Consider the following 15,203-nt stretch of genomic DNA (forward strand, 5'->3'; position numbering starts at 1 on the left):
GGCCGATAGCTAGGAAAGAGCTTGTTGCCGCTTTGAATACAGCAAGACTCGTGAAGCAGGCCTACGAGGCATTGAAGATGCCCGACTGCCTTAAGTATTTTTGGTGTGATTCTCGTACTGTGTTGCAGTGGGTTAAAAACCCTGATTTACGTTTGAATAAGTTTATTACGCGTCGAGTTGAGCATATTTTATTGTTGTCTGGAGCCCAGGATTGGCGTTTTTGCCCTACCGATATGAACCCAGCTGATGTTGGCACAAGGCCAAATCTTATTACAAAGAAAGAATTTCGAGAGTTGTGGTTAAATGGTTCTAGTCTTCTCTACCAGTGTGAGGAAATTCCATCTGTAGAAAATGCCACTCCAGTACCTGTCCATAGCCTATATCTTCGTGACGAAGAGGAGTCGCTTGACGTTGGACAGGGTGGTCTTCACAGATTGATCGAGGCCGCACCTTCTTTGTATGTTATGAAAAAGAGAATCGCTTATTTGGTTGCTTTTGTTGAATTTTTGTGCTGTAAAACGAGAAAGCGTAGCTTTGTGAAGCCAAAACTGGATGCATCTTATCTTAACAGTGCTTCAGAGTTGGCTGTGAAGTTTGTTCAGAAGAGCGTGTATGGCGATGTGGTACATTTAATGACCAAACGATCGCCGGATGCCCTTGAGGAAGTGATAAAGCGAGGTAGTGTTGGCGCTTCGCAACGTGAGAAGGAACGGTTGAAAGAATTACGTTCACTTAAAAAGTACAGACCTTGTGTAGATGACGCTGGTGTAATCCGCATTGAAGGGCGCTTAAGTAATTCTCCCGAGATCTCTCTTGAAGCAAAGCATCCGATTGTTTTGCCTTCGAAGCACCCCTTTACTAGGCTTGTTGTACTGTCGCATCATAATGGAAATGCGCACTGTGGAGTACAGCACACTTTGTTGTCTATGCGACAGAAGTTTTGGATCGCTAATGGTAATGCCTCCGTGAAGAGGTATCTTAATGACTGTGGTGTATGCGCGATTGAGAAAGCTCGACCTATAAGGCAGCTCATGTCTGATTTACCTTTGTCTCGCACAACTGCGCATAGGAAACCCTTTTTTGATTGCGGCTTAGACTATCTTGGACCTTTAACTTTCGTTGAAGGTAGAAGTCACAAAAAAGCTTGGGGACTCTTGTTCACATGTATGGCATCTCGCGCTATTCATGTTGAGCTGGTTACGTCATTGTCGCTGAGTGATTTTTTACTTGCCTTTACAAGGTTTACAGATTTACGTGGGCAGGTTAATGCTATCTATTCCGACAATGGAAGTACCTTTCAGGCAGCATCTAAGAAGTTACCCGAGTTGATAGGATCAGCCGAATTTCACAACGCCCTGAGACAGAGAGAGATAAACTGGGAATTTATACCTCCGTATGCTCCGGCGCAAGCTGGCGCCTGGGAGGCAATGGTTAAACAATTTAAAATTGCATTTTTTCACATTCTGGACTCTTCAAGTCGTAAGCCCAATTTTATTGAACTGCTTACATACACAGGCAGTGCCGTTCGGATCGTGAACGAACGCCCTTTGGTACCTTTGAGTGACGACCCTAGGGATTTTACTGTCATCACCCCTGCCTCACTTTTGACCCCATACTTAGACCCATACTGTGCTGTTGGGCAACCACATGATCGTGACCAACTAAGAAGGGATTATCGGTTCAATTTGTCACTTTCTCATCAGTTTTGGAGTAAATGGATCGATTTTTACTTGCCAGGTCTTCAGGGCCGGAAAAAATGGCTAAAAATGGCCGAGAATTTGGAGCCTGGTCAACTTGTAGTGGTAGGTTCTCTCCAGGACATTGGTAAACGTGGGAAGTATCAACTTGGGAGGGTGCATGAGGTAGTTCCACAAATTAGGAAAGGGAAGCCTGTGGTTCGTAGAGCTAAAGTTGCCGTCTGCAACTATGATGAGAGTACGGGGAAAGTGAAAGTAGACCATGTGTTGAGGGATATTTCGTGCCTCGCCCCCGTAAAGAACACCTAAGTGTTAGGGTTTGAGCCTGGTTTTGTCTGCGGTGGCCGACACTTGTCTGAGCCCAGAACAGTCGGTTATTATCGCAACCATGGTATATAGCGTCATTTTTTGCGTGTACCTACTACCTATGGTACCAATTTCATGTATCGTCGTGTTTATTCTTATTGCTGTTCATTCTTTGCATGCCCTTTGTATTTGCGTATTAACTTAAACGTGAGTGATTCAAACAATTTGTGTATCATGTGTTTTTATTCATTGGCTCACAATTGTCGTCAATTCTTTTTTAGTTATGCCATGTCAGACTGTCATAACTAGGGGCCGCTATGTTACAGACGGTTGTTCGCCTGGTCAAACGTCATGTAGAAACCGTTCGGGTCTACTGAATATTACGTCATGGAAATTCCTAAAACATGAGCCAAAATTGCACCATCGTCCGTAAGACTCGTGTCAGACCGGTTTAAACCTGTTTCAGTTTGAAACCTGTTTGGACATGTTGCTGCGTCACGAACTGCTGGCGTGCCTTTGAGTTATCACAAATTTTTCTGATTCATTCTTGAAGTCGTGTGTTGGAAGTCGGTCGCACATTTAACTGGTTTATTTGGTGCTTGCTAGCTGGACAAATTCTCCGTCTTTTATCCAAGTAATCTGTATTGTAGTGACAGTTTTTAGGTGTACGGCGTTGCACCAGTCATTTCGATAGCCGCGGGCTAATTTTACTGGAATACACTTTTGAATAGACGTTTCGAAAGTGTGTTTATTTTTGGGTCATTGCATGCAGACGAACGGATTTGGGAATCTTACGTTACAATTTTCCCACGAAGAGATTATGGTTTACCGCTGTGACCAGCTATTTAAATTACGCTTACATCGTAGCAGTGCTTCACCAGTTTCATGATCAACTTTTTAGTTATCTAATCATGCCATTTGTTGCATTCCTGCAGAAGTGCATCTTATCCATCATCACTATTCGTACCGTAGTAACTGCATCATGTTGATTGAAGTGTCTATCAACTTTAACCATTCATTTATGTCTGTTTCGCGGGTCTGGGCAGGTATCGGCTGACTTCAAAATTCCGAGTATTTTTTTCATCAACATAGCGCAGAACTCGTTTTTAGGCATTTCTTTGACAATCTGTGGTGTGATAACTGAGAATCTTTTTCATGGTGTAATTAAACAAGTTTATGAGCAGGCCTCGTTCTTCATGCACAATTTTATCATAAGTAGGCCTACCTTGAAAACTCAGTTCATTTTCTGCCAGAAACTGCACTATTTCTCTATCTACTGCACTGTAGGCTATAGTAGGTATGTAAGCCTACTCTGGATCTAACAAGCAATAAATCTCGAGTCTGTGGGTTTAACACAACATTCCACCACACCATTGTTCTCTTTAATCACACAATGTTTACAATGAAACAACCCATCTGGTATAAAACTAAAAAGTCTGCAAAAAGAGGTAATTAATATCATTCTTCCCAGGGGGGGCTGACATTTTTGCAGGGTTGGCTTCGCCCCCCTGCGCCCCCCTTAGTTACGGCCTGGGTTCGACACGGGCGTAGATGAGTCTCTCGAGGATCGTGAAGGGGATGCAAAGCAGTGAGATTGGACGGTAACTCTTCGGGTCCCCTGGGGGCTTTTTCGGCTTTGGAACTGCAACCACAACGGCTCTTCTCCAGATTCTGGGAATTCTCAGCAGGAAAGGAAGTCTTTTAACCAGGACTTTAAAGAGGCAGCAGCATGGAGTATCAACTCCGGGCATAGGTGGTCAGGGCCCGGGGCTTTACCTGGCTTTATGTGCTGGAGGGCGGCGGAAAATTCTTTCGGGGTGAACTCACCCGAAATGTTGTCCCCGTCTGGGGTTGTTACCCTCCAGAGGTCCGTCATTTCTTGTAAGACGGATCTAACTGATTCATGGTCTCTCGATTTGTATTTCCCGTTCTCCACAAGTTAATTGTGAGGCGATGGAATTTGCTGAAACGAGACATTGCTGACGAGAGGCACGTGATCTGCCAGTTAGGTTGTTCAGTGTACTCCATGCTATGCGGCTGGAGTGTGTGAAGTCGATTGATTCAACAGCTTCTGTCCAGCGCTCCTTCCTCTTTGAGTCCAGCCTTGCCAGCAGGGCTGTGGCTGAGCTGTTGGTGTCATTGCCCTGGGGTGCATGGAAGAAGTCGGAGTAGAGGCTTTCGCACTCCTTATCCCAGCACGGTATGTAGGTCTTTCGTCGGCTGCGGGGGATGGATTGTTTTGCCGCTGATGTTATTGCATCACAAAAGTGAAGTTGGGTAATACCAACTTATCTACTGATGTGCAGTGGGTCTCCTGGAGGAGTAACTTCAGGTTTGTGTTTTTCAGATAATTTTGAATTTTTTCTCATTTTTTATGAAAATAGGCATAGGCTATAGCCTACATATTATAGGCCTACATAACGTTGAAAATTTACTGTCAGCTGCTTCCAGCAATAGTTACCTAATAACCTAATGGGTCTAATTAAGTAACGATTGGATTCTGTTTGCACACAAAGCCTTGCAAGGTTTTGCTTTTGTGATGAAACAAAAAGGCTGAGCATATTTGCAGTCGCATACAGTACGGTACCTTACTTGAGCAATTTATTCACATTGACTGCTTTGCGAGATGCAACCCTACACAGTGTGTTTGTCTTGTCTTCTACTCCGAGTTACTGGTGAAAAGTGCCCTTACTACCGCAAATAAAAAAGATATAAACGATAGTGTCGGAAAATTGTCATTGGCAAAGTCCAATGCTGAGCTACTCATTTCTACAATAGAGCAATGGGACTTATTGGATGACAGTGTTCAACTTATTTCACAAAGAAGTTTTTCAGTGTTCTACACATTTAAAGACAGTTTATGCTACTGCCATGATATAGAAAAACTTTTTCTGGCTAAATAGGCATTTCCTGCAATCATGAGTTGGAAGCTCTTCATCGACAGCTCATCTAGAAGTCTCACAGCTACATTGTTGAGTAACGCTGACAATCGTCCCTCTATTCTTCAGGCTTACTTAGTTTATATGAAGGAAGAATATTAAAACATCAAAATCGTGATGAGTGCATTGAAGTAGGACTTCTAGGCCTACAATTGGGAGGTCGTTGGTGATTTTCAAGATGGTGGCCTTCATAATGGCGCTTCAGGGTGGTTCTATCAAATTTCAATGCTGTCTTTGTCTCTGGGATAGCTGAAACACAGTTTTTCACTACAAGAAGAGGAATTGGCCTCCAAGAACCAGCTATGAGATTGGACCTTATAATGCAAAACAACAACCTCTTGTAGATGCAACAACATACTGATGTCTTCTCTGCACATAAAACTAAGTCTTAAACAACTCTACAGAGGGTAGATCATTCAAGCAATTAAAGAGCTGTTTTAAAAACTGCAAGATGCAAATATGAAAGCTGGAGTATTTACGTGATCTGAAGTGAAGTGACTGATAAACTCCATTTATTTTCCTGATCGAGATGAGATGCTGTCTGAAGTTTAACAGACAGCTTGGACCTGTTTCATGTCTGTAGTTAACAGATTTTTGGGCAATCACAAGACAGAGAACTACAGGGTGCTTTTTGATCAACTCGGGGATGCGGATTAGAATATGGGATGCAGGATGTCACTGAAACTACACTCACTACATGCTCACCTTGATCAATTCAAAGATAGAAAGGGCGACTCCTCAGAGAAACGAGGTGAAAGATTTGATCAAGGTATCAGGTTTTTGAGGAGAGCTATATAAAGGCCAGTTGGCCTACAATGAAAGTATGATGGAAGACTACATATGAACCGTTTACGTGAAAGAAAACTGATAGCCTATATCATCGCCAATCTAAAAAAAAACATTTCTTTGCAACTTTGTTATAAGTTGTAAGTGCTTTAAGTGACGACGTCTGGACGACGTATAAGTTTGCTCTGTAATAATTTTGACAAAAGGCTTGTAGCAGGGTATTCAGGCCTTTAGGTCTTCTATCATGTTTTTAGCCTAAATTAAAATCGCGTTCTATGCATGTTTTTGTCTTGTTTATGTATTTAAAGAATCTCTGAAACAACGTTCATCGTCATTATTTTTGAATGACAACACAGACAACAATAAGTAATCTTAGATTTAGCTTATTTATATTGATTTAAAAAGATATAGTGGGAGCCATTGCATTAAAAACGCACAATTAGCCAGAAAATCCAATAAATGAATCTCATTACCGTAAGTCAAAACCGAAGTTTGAACTTTATGAATGCTCATTTTTGTTGATTTAGGCCACATTAAATCAGAAAATAATAGTTTTAACCCAAGGACAAATTTTGTGTTACATAGTGTTATTAAGAAATTATAGCGATTGGTTATGATTTGACAATCCCATGACGCATCTCTAATTCACAAAACTTCCAAACGCGTCGCAAGGAAGAAAGTTCGTTACCTTCTTGCTTATGAGGCAGTAATTCAAGCAACATCTCAACTGCTGCAACCAATGTTGGAATCTATCAGGTCCACATGTCCTGTAGGTTAAAAAATTGAACAGTGATGTAGGCTACAATGTGCTGTGCTGTTTGAGGTTCGCCACAAGCGCAGGCTGGTGGATCACACAAATCCCAGTGAAACATAAGCTATTGCACTTGAAACGACCAACATCAGTACGGAGGCGATTTAAAGTAAAAACATTCTTTTGTTGGCAGGTCTGAGCCAGGTGGTTCTTTTATATCTGGTGTAACTTGAAGCTGATCGTAGGGTGTTTGTTTGTCTGTTTGTCATATCTTTATCCTGCATTGCGGGAAAGCGGACTTGAGCGCTATGCATCGGTGTAGCCTACGCCTTCCGACGTACACCTGACCCACGCTGCAGCCGACGGCAATGTCTGTTTCCGGTTGTCTACTCTACTTATGACTTAAATTTGGTACTACCCATTACTCGAAATCCGTGACCCGACAATTTATCGAAAGACAATTCATCGAACGACAGTTCATCGAACTACAGTTTATCGAAAGACAGTTTATCGAACGACAATTCATCGAAACGACAGTTTATCGAAACGACAGTTCATCGAAACGACAGTTCATCGAACGACAGTTTATCGAAACGACAGTTCATCGAACGACAATTATCCATCGAAGGGGCTAGGGGCTAGAGGCTAGAAGTTAGGGACTAGGGGCTAGAGGTTAAGGGTTAGGGTTAGAATTAGAGTTTAGGGGTTGGAGTTTAAGGGTTAGGGGTAGGAGTTAAGGGTAGGGTTAGGGGTTGGGGGTTAAGGGGTAGGGTTAAGGTTAGGGGTTAGGGTTAGGGTTAGGGTTAGGGGTTAGTGGTTAGGAGTTAGTGGTTAGGAGTTAGTGGTTAGGAGTTAAGGGTTGGGGGTTAAGGGTTAGGGGTAGGGTTACGGTTAGGGGTTAGGGGTTAGTGGTTAGGGGTTAGGGTTAAGGTTAGTGTTAGGGGTTAGGGGTTAGTGGTTAGGAGTTAGTGGTTAGGAGTTAGTGGTTAGGAGTTAGGGGTTGGGGGTTAAGGGTTAGGGGTAGGGTTACGGTTAGGGGTTAGTGGTTAGTGGTTAGGGGTTGGGGGTTAAGGGTTAGGGTTAGGTTTTAGGTTAGGGGTTGGAGGTTAAGGGGTAGGGTTAAGGGGTAGGGTTAAGGGGTAGGGTTAAGGGGTAGGGTTAAGGGGTAGGGTTAAGGGGTAGGGTTAAGGGGTAGGGTTAAGGGGTAGGGTTAAGGGGTAGGGTTAAGGGGTAGGGTTAAGGGGTAGGGTTAAGGGGTAGGGTTAAGGGGTAGGGTTAAGGGGTAGGGTTAAGGTTAGGGGTTAGGGGTTAGTGGTTAGGAGTTAGTGGTTAGGAGTTAGTGGTTAGGAGTTAGGGGTTGGGGGTTAGGGGTAGCGTTACGGTTAGGGGTTAGTGGTTGGGGGTTGGGGGTTAGTGATTGGGGGTTGGGGGTTAGGGGTTAGGGTTAGGTTTTAGGTTAGGGGTTAGGTTTTCCATTAACTGTCGTTCCAGGCCCCTAGCCAGCAGGGAGCCAGGGAGGCCTCGCCCTCCTGAAAACAAATTCGCCCCCCCTGGCAAAATCCAAACATTTAAGAGCAACAGCTACATTTATAATGATTTTGCCCATTTAAATTTTTTCGGCCCCCCTAAAAAAAGTTGGCCCCCTTGCTCTGCGGTCTGGCTACGGCCCTGTGTCGTTCGATAAATTGTCGTTCGATAAACTGTCGTTCGATAAACTGTCGTTTTGATAAACTGTCGTTTCGATAAACTGTCGTTCGATGAATTGTCGTTCGATAAACTGTCCTTTCGGTAAACTGTCGTTCGATAAACTGTCGTTCGATAAACTGTCGTTCGATAAACTGTCGTAGTACCCTCGAAATCGATCACTGGGTAGAGGCAATTATCGTAAAGTTTCTTGCCCAGAGAAACAACAGCAAGTGCGGGTGGCTGGAGTCGAACATGCAGGCTCTCGACTGCGAGCCCAACGCGCTAACCACTCGGCCACTGCTGTGTTTTTCCAGCAATCTCTCCATGACTGCATGAGGTCGAAGTGATCTTCATGAAGCGTCACAATGTGTCTAAAAAAGGCGCATCGAAGGCAGGCGTTGACGTGTGAGCTGTTGTATGTCACGGACTACAGAAGTGGTTCTTCATCTTTTTTTGACACGCCCCCTTTGAGGATGATGACATGCATTGCGTTCCCCCCAAAAAAAATTTTTGAACAGGTGTAACACCAAAAGCAATTTTGTTCGTCTATTGGTCATGGTAGCCTACATTTTTTAGTGAGAAACTTTAGTTGGAATTGCTTTTCAGCAAGTAGATTAGTTATTGTTATTCTCGGGATGACACTATACAGATCGCTCACGTACCGCCACCATTTGGTGTCACTGTGCAAGAAACTGACATCAAGCGCCCAAGGGGCTAGGGCTGACACATGCATATAGCAGCCTTAGCTCTTGGTTACTCTTCAGCAAAATAGGCCTACTGTGTACCTGTTTGGTGCCGCAGTGCTCACTGCCATAAACAGCGCACAGTGACCGGATGCCTGGGTCTGACACCATTGGACAATCTCCCGATTCTCGCTGGCATTCAACCTGCTGAGCTTCGTCGTGAAGAAGCCACTCTGTCGACGGGCACTGGAGCCTAACCATCTTTTCCACTAGATCTCTGCTCTCCCATACGAGCACCCCTGTCGACTGAAATCAAGACACCCATTCGTACCATCCGTTCAACTTAATTCTGATCAACGAAGCGGATGAATAAGACATCTCTGCGGCTAATTGGGCGGACCATAAATGGAATTCGGAATGGAAGTCAAGTACCACAAGACTCCATTCGTTCATCTCCGACGCCGACACACGCCCCATTGGCCTGAAACGACAAAGGCAGGCATGGGTGCGCTTCAACCGTCTTCGTACAGGCGTCGGGCTTTTCCGCTCAACCATGCACCAATGGGGAATGGTCTCTTCCCCCTTCCTGTAAATGTAGTTCCGAGGAACACACATCATCAATGACTGTAGTGTACCATCTTCAAGCCACCTAACGGAATGGAAGGTCTGCTCGTCATGGATGATGAAACCAAAGACTGACTGCTCTCTAGTAGCCTTCCAGTGTAGTCCGGGAACATCGTGAATCTGGGGTGAGAAAAGGATAGACCTTCGGCCCAGGCATAGAAGAACCACGTGGGCCTGGGCCCACCTAGCCCACTTTATTTTCTGACAAGCCACTTTTGAAAGTCAAATTTCTTTGAAAAGGCAGCGAAAACGGCAAATCAGAGAGGGAGTTCCAAAAAACGGTCTTCACTCATTTGATACTAGGGATACACACAGTGTTGGGCGCGATAACTCCTTTTTAAGTTAAGCGATAACGATGATCGATAAACGAAAAATGCCTAAAGCGATAACAATAAATCAAAAAAAAGTTAAGCGATAACGATAAAATTATTGCCGATAATGTCCGATAACAACATTTTTTTTCTTGGTGAGCGCTGCCCCATCCCATGCAGCACGAACTGTTTTCATCAACATGACGAAAAATTGAACATAATATGCTGTAAAAGGACAAAACTTTTTGTAAGTTATGCATGAATAGAATTGCAACAGCGGCAGTGGGTATCGAATATTCAACCTCTTGATCCAGAATCAAACCACTGAAGTAACCGCCGTGCTTATAACTATACCTTCAGATACCAGTTGGATGCTACTATCAATTGAGTTGTTGTGCAAATTATTTGTGTTTTTGTATGTTTTTGCTTTTTGTTTTTTTCTTTTTCGTCAACAAAACAAAAAATAAACTGAACTGAACACTATCTTAAATATTGTAATTGGGAGCTGGTATGCAAGTCCCTCCCCCCTTGGTAACTCATGACAAAGAGGAATTAACCAAAACATGTGGATTGAAGTGTGTGAACAGTAAAGCAAAGGTAAAGTAGTTTCACCCTATATGCAGAGGTGGGCACCCGCTACTTTTAAAGTAGCGCGCTACTCATTACCGCTACTTGGGCCAAATTAGCGCGCTACCGCTACCCCCCAGCTAGAAATTTCACGTGTATTACACGTAGATTCTACGTACCTTGGGTCGTGTATTATACGTTAATTTTCACGTATAATACACGCATATGTGTAGACACTATTTCACGTGCATTACACGTATATTTGGTGGTGGATTTTACGTGTTTTACGCCCGCGTTACACCTAATTTCCTCGTATCTGACACGTAGATTCTACGTACCTTGGGTCGTGTATTATACGTTAATTTTCACGTATAATACACGCATATGTGTAGACACTATTTCACGTGCATTACACGTATATTTGGTGGTGGATTTTACGTGTTTTACGCCCGCGTTACACCTAATTTCCTCGTATCTGACACGTAGATTCTACGTACCTTGGGTCGTGTATTATACGTTAATTTTCACGTATAATACACGCATATGTGTAGACACTATTTCACGTGCATTACACGTATATTTGGTGGTGGATTTTACGTGTTTTACGCCCGCGTTACACCTAATTTCCTCGTATCTGACAACACTAATACACGTGTTTTCCACGTATATTTGGTGGTGGATTTTACGTGTTTTACACCCGCATTACACCTAATTTCCTCGTATCTGACACGTAGATTCTACGTACCTTGGGTCGTGTATTATACGTTAATTTTCACGTATAATACACGCATATGTGTAGACACTATTTCACGTGCATTACACGTATATTTGGTGGTGGATTTTACGTGTTTTACGCCCGCATTACACCTAATTTCCTCGTATCTGACACGTAGATTCTAAGTTCCTTGGGTCGTGTATTATACGTTAATTTTCACGTATAAGTGTCGACACTATTTCACGTGTATTACACGTATATTTGGTGGTGGATTTTACGTGTTTTTACACCCACATTCTACCTAATTTCCGCGTACCGTATCTGAAATCAACAATTTAACACATTTGTATTTATTTAACACATTTGTATAACACATATTGTTATAAGAGGCTACTGTCCAATTGTGACCCTTCTAGCACTCATTCGGAGAGTTAACGCTTGTTTTGAACTTTATTTGGAATTAAAGAAGAAATAGAGCAATAGCAGTGGTGGGAATCGAACCCGCGTCAATGAAAGCCAACCAGCTGACAAAACCCCTAAGCCAACCAGCTGACAAAACCCATCACTTAATTTGCTTTCTATCAACTTCTTTTCGCCATTTTTACGTCACTTAAACCGGAGCTTATGATTGGTTGGCGGTTTCATTCTAGTCATTTTTAGTGGCAGAATTTCGACTTGTTAAAGTGGCTACCGTACCAAACCTTAGTAAGTAATTGTTTAATATCAGTAAGCGAGACAACTTAAATTTACACTAAGAACTATCGTTAAAAGATCACATTAATTTGCGACTAAAAAATGTCATGAAGTTTCCTTTTTACATAACGTAATAAAAACGTGTAAAGACACCTACAAAAACACATAATCTAACTTATATCCTAAAAAATGCGGAGGAGTGTGGTTGACACCAATCCACTTGAGTGGAGAATTCTTTCTGTTTATACCGTCCTTGGGAGGTAGTTTTACCTAACACAGATTAAAAATTGCCCAAATGAACGAAAGAACTTCAACACGTTTAATATACGTGGAAAACACGTGTTACTTTTCAACAGATGGAAACGTGCAATACACGTGGAAACAACATATAATCAAAATATAAAAAATTCCGATAAAACATCCTTCTGCTCGGGTAAACATTTTTTCTCTTTTGTATGCCCTCTTCTGGGTGTGATTTTACCTTATATACCTTAAAAATTAGTCAAATAATCATAGGATTTTGAACACGTGTAATATACGTGGAAAACATGTGCTATTTTTGCAAGAGTTATATTCAAAAAATAATCCTTGATAAAACTTCTAGAATTATATTTACACACTAGTCATACTAAATGATAGCTAAAATATGTCTCTAAAAAAATGTTTTTTAAACTAGTGAATTTGTGTTGGTGTACACAAACTCCTTAATAACACCTGAATTCTACCTAAGATACCATACTACCTAAAATCAACCAAAAATCAACGTGTAATATACGTAGCTTTCTAGCTGGGCCGCTACCAACTTACAAAAGTAGCGCGCTACCCGCTACCGCTACTCGGGCCAAAGTAGCGCGCGCTACCGCTACTTCTTCCGCTACTTTTGTCTAAAGTGACACTCGGAAACACTCAAGTCCCTAGTGACGCAAAAATGACCTTGAAAACGAATGTTATCATTCGTTTACGCTGTCATTTTAACGTCGTTATAGAAAACACATTCTAAGGGAAATTTATTGTTAGGCTATGCATTTTTCAAAAACATGAGCATTTCAAAATGAGAGTCACTCATTCCTGCCAGCTTTCGCTGAAGCACATTTTTTCCAACAGAGAAAGGTCTCTTCACCGTAGCACTGGAAGGAATGGGGGTGTTGTAGGCTATTTAATGAACAGATGTTTTAACTCGGTATGACGGTATTCGAAAAGCTCAAGAACTTGCTCTTGTCCAAAAAAAAGGCGTCCATGATTGCTACTTCCTTCTGCACCGACGTTTCACTGGGATGGCGCCAATAGGGGAAGGCGGGGCAAGTTGAGCAGGTTTTTTTTTTAAATCTATTTTTTTTATTGCACTAACTTTTCGAAGACTCAAGTATTGCATTTCAAAAACATGCTAATAAGCCAAGGTTTTAGACAAAAACTGGTTGGTTTTATTTATTATTTTGCACTGCATTCAAGTTTAAGTAACGATTGCACAACTTGCCCCGGATTATTTTTCCGGTGCAAGTTGTGCAGCACCATGGGGCAAGCTGTGTAGCACCATGGGGTAAGTTGAGCAACAACAATCGTTCGTTTTGACTAGGGGCATGTTGAGCAACATATTACGGCCAGCAAAAGTACAGACAATTTAACAAATCAGGTATTTTTACATTCATTCCATAGTCATTTTTTACATTCATTTACGTGGAAGACTTTGAAACTATCTAAAAATGGCTAATAGGCTAGAACATTTGTAAATTAACAAAGGCGGTTTACAGGAACAGTTGCACAACTTGCCCCGTCATCAATTGCACAACTTGCCCCATTCACACGTTTTTTAAAGAACAAAAAAATTCAAGAAAACTAACAAATGTACGTGTAGCGGACGCGGTAGTTAGCACGCGCGCTCACATGCAGCCGTCCGTGCTGACGGCGACATTCCTGGGCAGAACCGAGATCAGAACTGGCGAGGAATGACCAGGACACGATAGTCTTCTTCACTGTTTTGTCTTTTGACTGGCTTGACGGAATAATACTTGACACAAGATAGAACTCTTTAAGACTGCGTCGTTTATTAACTTGACCACTAGTTCCAGAAGAAAACGAAATCCAAACAAAGCAAAAAGAAAACACCGAACTATTGACAATCCCACTACCGAAATACTAGCATGCTGGCGTACTACATTAGGAACTTCATCACAACAAAAAGAACTTCAACTTGGGGAAAAGAAACTTCGTTTACGACTGCACCTTGATTACAAATAGAATAATAGCGAGTCTGAGTTAAATAATCCTCGAATCGTCTCGCAGTATAGTAAAGTCTAATATAGCAGTCTCGTCTAGTATAGTAAGTATCGTAAGTATAGTCGAATAGCAGTCTAGTGAAGGATCATAGTTGCAGTTTCTTAAAAGGAACTCTACTATTGGAGAGGCGCATCCAAAGGCATTGCCAATTCTACATGCGATCATCTAACGTAATACAACGGTGGATCCACTAGTCGCTGAAATACAGTGGTACTGCAATTCAGGCACAATGCAAAGATTAATTTACAAGACTGCATTCCGAAAGTACGCGGTATTTGTTGATTGGGAAGGAAGATTCTGGAATTCGACCTGACGTCACGGTGACGCGCGTTGCGTCAGAGAAAATTAGCTCTCGGGCTCCACATACGAAAAAATTTTACCTGCGAAAATACAACTACATCATAATTATGTCTACTGACCCCTACTGCTAAAGTTTGAAGAGTTCTACTGTGCATCCAAAAAGTTAAAATTTCGTTTGCATCCGAATTTACACCTTAAGACCTAAACACCGTATATCGTTGATCAAGCCTAACCTGCCCAAAAATCTGATAACTGCGATTCACGTGCTTCAAAGGCATTATAGGTAAAATATAATAATTGCGTTAAAGATTCATTACGCTATTTATTTCCTTTCAAACGGGGACTTGCACAACTTGCCCCGCCTTCCCCTATACCAAAAAAAAATTTCCTCGGAGTCATGACTGGTGTTGGTGTCACTCTTCTCGGTATCAACCTGACTTGATATCTCCCGCAACAGTCGAATTACATCTGTCTTAACTTTTTCTCGCAGTGCGTCAGCATCATCCGTGGAAACGTAGTGCAGAAATTGTAGCCACGACGTCTTGAAAGAGGGATGAAGACCCCAGTAAACATTGATTGTTGGGGCAACATTGGCAAGAAGTTGGCCGCAACATTGGCAAGATGCAGACGCCAACGTTGGCAAGATGTTTTATGCACCATTTGGATGCATCTGGCCAGCGTTGGCGTCTGCATCTTGCCACCGTTGGCGTCTGCATCTTGCCAACATTGGATTATGCATCTTGACAACGCTGGCTTCTGCATCTTGCCAACATTGGCTTCTGCATCTTGCCAACGTTGGCAAAATGTTTTATGCACCATTTGGATGCATCTGGCCAGCGTTGGCGTCTGCATCTTGTCAACGCTGGCTTCT

General features: G+C 42.4%; 1 pseudogene; it reads left to right on the plus strand.

The window, feature by feature from the left end:
- Positions 1–4,629: 4,629 nt before the first annotated feature.
- On the plus strand, positions 4,630–5,786 carry LOC145773747 (uncharacterized; annotated as a pseudogene).
- Positions 5,787–15,203: the final 9,417 nt, after the last annotated feature.

Source organism: Aplidium turbinatum, chromosome 7 (assembly GCF_918807975.1).
Source record: "Aplidium turbinatum chromosome 7, kaAplTurb1.1, whole genome shotgun sequence".
Taxonomy (NCBI): domain Eukaryota; kingdom Metazoa; phylum Chordata; class Ascidiacea; order Aplousobranchia; family Polyclinidae; genus Aplidium; species Aplidium turbinatum.